Here is a 6,000-nt window from a genome sequence, read left to right on the forward strand (position 1 = left end):
GAGCTGGGGAGTTGGAGGGTTTCTGAAGTGCACTGAAACTGCTACAGCAAGCACTAGCCATGTATTTTAATGTTGAGCAGCAAGCTCATTGGCTGCTGATAAAAAAAAGAACCAATCAGCTGAGCCATTCGATGATGTCATGATGTCAGATTGAGTTTGACCTATCGGACTGCGCCATCTAGAGTTTCATGCAAGAACTTTGGATGTGTCCTTGGAACTCTTGAATTATACTGTAATTATAATAAGTATAGTAAACAGAGCAAAAATCAACTTTAATATTATGGCAACACAATTAGTCTTCATTTTATTTTATATTTTTATTATTCACATAAATAATTATTCTACCCAATATTTGTTCACAAAGCTTTCCACACAATCATGTATTTTATTGTATTCATCCAAGTTCAGCATGAAAAAAATACATCAATGTGTGTGTAAGTATATGAGAACAATTAATTAATTGCCATTATTCATATTACAATTCATGTTGTCCCTACTGTCAGTAAATCATTAGCAAATCAGGCCGAGGGTTGATACTGAGGGACACATTTTTGAGTTGTAAGAAGGTAATTTGATCCTGTGTGTGCCAAACACATAAATCTGAGGTGTATGTGTGAGCACGGACGGCCTATTAGCAAGAGGTTTATGTACAGGGCAGCGTTGCCTTGGGCCAGATATTTCATACTGGCTGGAGTCTGGGCCAGTGGAGAGCCGTGTTTTGTTCGTTCTGCCTTCAGGCTTTGTAACTTCCTCCTGTGCTCCTTGTACTCTCTTCTCTTGCCTTGTCTCTTATTCAGTCAGAGTACATATAAAAGTGAGTTGTTAAGGATTGAACAGCACCTGAGGCATGCTAATGTAAATTTCAAGGTGCTGTTCACCTCTTGGACAATATTAAATTGACAAAAAAAAGAGTTACTTAGGGGTGGAACCATAATAGAACAAGCAAGCAGAATGGCAAATAGGCTTTGAGAATGGGCGGGACTTATGTGGCCTGGACATTTGCCTGGATCTTGTCACCGTTACAAGTTAAAGATTTAGGGGGGGGGGGGGGGGGGGTTGATATATGATGATCAAATATCTACAATATATTTGCAATTTTATGCGTGATGTTATTGCTGGTGATGAAAAAACTCTGTGAATAGTGCAATGATTTTAAGACTTTTATTTTAACTTGACACTGGATATTTAAAATGCAACCACCCGCAGCTTGAAAATACCCAATCAAGCCAGCTGTGACGAAAATACTGCTTATTAAAATAATTACGGTAATTTGCAGGAAGAGAAAAGAGAGGTGCTTTCAGTGTTTATTTCAATGAATTTGATCATCAAGTATTCACATAATGACAAAACATGATACCTTAAATTAGGAGTTCCTTGTTTTTGTACATTAACACTGTCTTACTTTAACAGTATCCTATAGTCTGCAGCAATTTAAGGAACAGTGCAGATGTTATTTGAAAATGTCACCACTTCAATTTGTTCCCAGAAACATGTTTTTGCAAACATAAGTAAATATTTATTTTTATTACCAAGTACTGTTAAAACTACTATTTTGAACTATATTTTACTTCTTGATCATCCTCTGATTGAAAAAGAAAAGACACTGTTTAAAAAAAAATGTAAATTGGTTAAAATGACTTCCTGTTGATGATGTTTTAAAAATATATGGTAATTTAAATTTAATCTGAAACACCCCAAGCAGTATTTGCATGGTACTTCAAGGTAGAGACATTTGTTTAAAAATATACCTAATTTTTAATCTAATATTTATTATTTACAGTTTCATCTAATATTTAGGTTGTGTTTTATTTCAGCTTCACTTCAATGAACAAAAATGATTTTTAAATAGTAAAAATATATGTAATAATTTTTATTATAAGTATTGTTATATTGTTTCAAAAAACTCATATTATTTTAAATTATATTTGTACTGTTTTACTTGTGTAAAGACACAATTTAAAATATCTGACATTTCCTATAATGACTTCCTATTGTTGATGTTTTAGTAATACAGTATCATTTAAATTCAATCTGAAAACAAACCAGATACTTAGCACTTTAATACTTACATGGTACTTCAAGTTACAAAGCCAAAACATATGGCAGAGCCATAGCATTTTTGGCACTTTCTTTAGCAAAAAAGCCTGCAAAGCATCAGGCAACATCACAGCCACAGGCTGAAACCTTCATACTAAAACGAGCACCTTTCTTCTTATCTTGAATACACATGAGAGTTTATAAAGGCGTATTGCTCACGGTCTATAGCTAACACACTATGCAATAAACAAAGCCTCTGACAGAATAGATCTATTCCACAGTAAACAATTTCATCCATTCCCTCAAGCTCTGTGCTTTATCGCTGTGATCTGTCATAAACAAGAATTTACCTTCGGAGTACCAGTAGTGCCGGAGGTGTACAGGACGTACAGAGGATGATGAGCAGGGACGGACACACAGTCGTGAGGGCGGGCAGTGGCCATTTCTTCCTCCCAGTCCAAGCTCAGGTCAGGACGCACTAGAACTAAGGAACAGGATGATTAAAGATTGACATTCTGTTATCATTTATTCACCCTCATATCATTCCAAACATGTATGAGTTTATTTCTTTCGTGGAACATAGTAGATATTTTAAGGAATTTTGGTAACCAAAAAGTTTCTGTTCCCAATGGCTTCCATTAAATGGATTATATGCAATCAATGCAATCTAAAACTATTTGGTTACCAACATTCTTCAAAACAGTCACACAGGTTTGGAACGACATCAGACGTCAGTAAATGACGACAGATTTTTTGGGTGGACTTTAAAAAAAAACAAATCGCTCAGTCAAGGCAGTAGTGCTAATTTAGTATTATTTATATACTTTTAGTTTTTATTCATATTTTGAGTTAGCTTTTAGTTTAATATTTTCTATTTTAATTTTAGTTTTAATTAGTCATTTTGTAGTGCTTTTGCCAATTTTATTAGTTTTTGTTTGTTAATAGTTTTAATTTATTTTTATTTCAGATTTTGTTTTTTTCGATTTCAGTTAGTAACTTTATTACTTCAGTTAGATGACTTTTCTGTGCAGAAATATATCTAATATTGTGTGTCTAGTATCTAATATTTCATCTTATATTTATAGTTTCATTTAATATTTATATTAGCTTTATTTCAATTAGCAAAAATGTTTTAGTCCTACCTTTTTTAGTCCTGGCAGAAGTAAAAAATTATTTTGTTTCAATTTTTTGGGAAATCCAAAGTGTCTAACGTGCCTAAAAGGAATAGTTCACCTAAGAAATTCCATTTTGCCATGATATGCATGCTGAGACCTCCTCTTTTTTCTACCTTTCTTTTAGGCAAACCCTTTTTTTCTTTTTAAGTCATATGAACCACTTTGGGGTTTCACTGCTCCAGCAAATCTCAAAAAGCATGGGTTTAGCTGGATTAATGTGTTTTTTGCTATTAGTTGTGTTAACTCCAATCAAGTAGTCCTGAATATCCTAAAATCTTCTGTAAATTGGATCCTACCATGTAGAAATCTTCTAAGAACTAATACAATGTGTACTCTGAGTGTGTTCTTCTGGTGCTTGCAAATTCTCCCCTCGCATATGATTTTAACTCAAATATTTCCAAGATGTGTTCGTCTTCACCAACCATGCGGGATTTATCCTGGCTCCCAAACCACTGGAAAATCAAAAAGCTATTTGCTAACAGTTTCCATGACAACACAGGATGAAGCTTAAGTAGTACCCTGCGTTGTGAAATCAACATACTGTTTCTAGATGTCGCAACATGAGAAAACTCATTTAAGAGACATTAAAACAGGAAAAAGACTCTAGAGCTCGTCAAAATGCTGAAAGCTTGAACACTTGATTTCCTAATAATTTTTTGAGTGGTGCGTTATTGCAGCTATAAAAATGACTAACTTCCTCCTACAATGATTGATATTGGTTAAGTGCCAGCCTCCTTGAGAAAAAGGACGTCAAGGTTGAATTTTGAGGTACTCTTTTTTAGAAAGGAGACCACATTTGCATTTTTATTCTCTCACTGCATTATCTTCTCTTTTAACAGTTAATAGGCAGCGGAAAGTGTGCCAGTTTGATAATGAGACTGGCGTCCAGGTGCCGTGGGGTTTCTGGGAGCTCACCATGCTGGGACGGTTGTAGATGAGGACTCTGTGTGGTTTGTGACTGCTGAGCTCCAGAGCTTTCTCTACCAGGGGAATGTATTCCACTCTTCTGCCCGGCTCGATGCCAAATGATGCTGTCACCAGCTACTTGGGCTGTGGGGGAAAAATAATTATTTAAGAGTTGAAGTGGATTTCGCAATCTCAGCAGATATATGCATGTACAAAAATATTTTTTTTTTTCATTTTCATTAAAAAAAAAACAAAAAAAACAATGGCTTGCCTTAGCATGGTCAATGCGGACGGAGAGCTCTTTGGAGGCGAATCCTCCAAATATGAGGCTGTAATATTAGTACACACTAATATTTAAGCTTGGGGAAACTGACATTTTGTCATTCACGATTCATGGGAGTAGGTGAGCGGCGTGCCAAGGAGTTATTTTGTTGTGATTTGCTCTGCAGAATCATACGCAATGTAGTTTTCAACCAATTCCCCTATGAAAAATGAATGGGACTTTATATTCATAGACATTTAACATTTTAGGTTCGCTTTTAGGTTCGCCCCCTGGATCTTGTATTCTGCAGTCAGGACCATCTCGAAATCCTCAATGATGAACTGCATACATTCTCATTCATGCAATGTCTATCCAGAGCTTGCTAAGGAATAACACCCGAGTTAACCACAATAAACCCGAAGTCACTACGCGCAACTGCTAAAATAATAAATATGAAAAACCTGTCTTGATTATGTATTAGCTGACTGCTTTAATGTTACTAAGATTAGGAAACAAAAAAATCATTCTATGCGTTTCATCTGCGCTGTTTTTGATTGGTCTAGACAGGTATGACGTCATTCCGTTGCATCGCGTTCCAGTAGCGTCGCGTTTTTAAAAAGTGGGCGCGTTATTACAATTATATAATTTCCCCCTAAACATTAAAGTATTGTCATCGTTTACTCTCCCTCGTGAATAAAAAAACACACACCTACTTGCTCTCTTCACCCTTGACTCACTCTCTCTCTCTTCAGAGAAACTCCAGTTAAGCAGAATTCCTGGGACAGCAGTCACGACAGGCTCAGTCACTATTCACTTTCATTGCATTTTATTCTTCCATACGATGAATTATGACAGCGAATGGTGACTGAGGCTGTCACGCTATTTTTTGGTGAACTATCAAACAGCCCGAGACCCCTGCTTTCACTTCGATTCTGTTACTGTTGACTGCAAAAGTCCATATGTCAACGCCCCCCTAATATATAAGCTGTACTTACCATTTTGGAAACACTGTATCCGTGTTATCCAGAGTCTGAGTCCACTGTTCAAACCAAGTGATGCCTTCAACCGCTTCACTCCAGAACTTCTCGGGTTCGTCACGTGCCAGGCCAAACGCGTCGTCATATGTGTATTTTGATGCAAATGCACGAATAAAATGTTTCCTGTATGTGTAAAAAGTTATGTTTGGCGTATAAACCAGCGGTTTACACCCATTCCAGATATTTGTCTTTACCTTTTGCAGGTAACACGGTCCAAACACACCTGTGCATGAAAACTTCAGACCCAACAAACATCTTGAACCTACAGCACTCACTGTTCTGTTACTTTCCTTAACTCTAGACACCGTTACATTTCCAATGCAGATGTGTTTTAAACGCATAGTTTGGTGAAGACGCATGTTTGTTGTGTTTTCTATTCGTCGTTTCAGCCTCAGTGTTTGCTGACACAAGTGAGCTGCAAATTTCTCAAAAAATGGCCGCGCGATAATTCAATACTTCAGATCACAGCCAGAGGCCACTCCGAGATTTTGCAATCCATGCAATGTGATCGTTACTTAATGTTGGGGCTTTCTGAGGTGCCCTGCATGATTTATGACACACAATGTTTAGCAATGCTATAGTC

At 36.5% G+C, this 6,000-nt stretch overlaps 1 pseudogene across 1 annotated transcript in view; it reads right to left on the reverse strand.

Moving 5' to 3' along the window:
* LOC306861829 (acyl-CoA synthetase short-chain family member 3, mitochondrial-like) overlaps window positions 1-5,672 on the reverse strand; it is a 42,090-nt pseudogene extending 36,418 nt beyond the window's left edge. Inside the window, exons 1-5 of the transcript in view lie at window positions 5,641-5,672; window positions 5,376-5,540; window positions 4,390-4,447; window positions 4,128-4,262; window positions 2,388-2,528 (exon numbers count right to left, since the gene is read on the reverse strand). The product of the transcript in view is annotated as an acyl-CoA synthetase short-chain family member 3, mitochondrial-like (transcript). The remainder of the gene's footprint in view (window positions 1-2,387; window positions 2,529-4,127; window positions 4,263-4,389; window positions 4,448-5,375; window positions 5,541-5,640) is intronic.
* Between the last annotated feature and the right edge of the window lie 328 nt (window positions 5,673-6,000).

Source organism: Barbus barbus (genome assembly GCF_936440315.1).
Source record: "Barbus barbus genome assembly, chromosome: 42".
Taxonomy (NCBI): domain Eukaryota; kingdom Metazoa; phylum Chordata; class Actinopteri; order Cypriniformes; family Cyprinidae; genus Barbus; species Barbus barbus.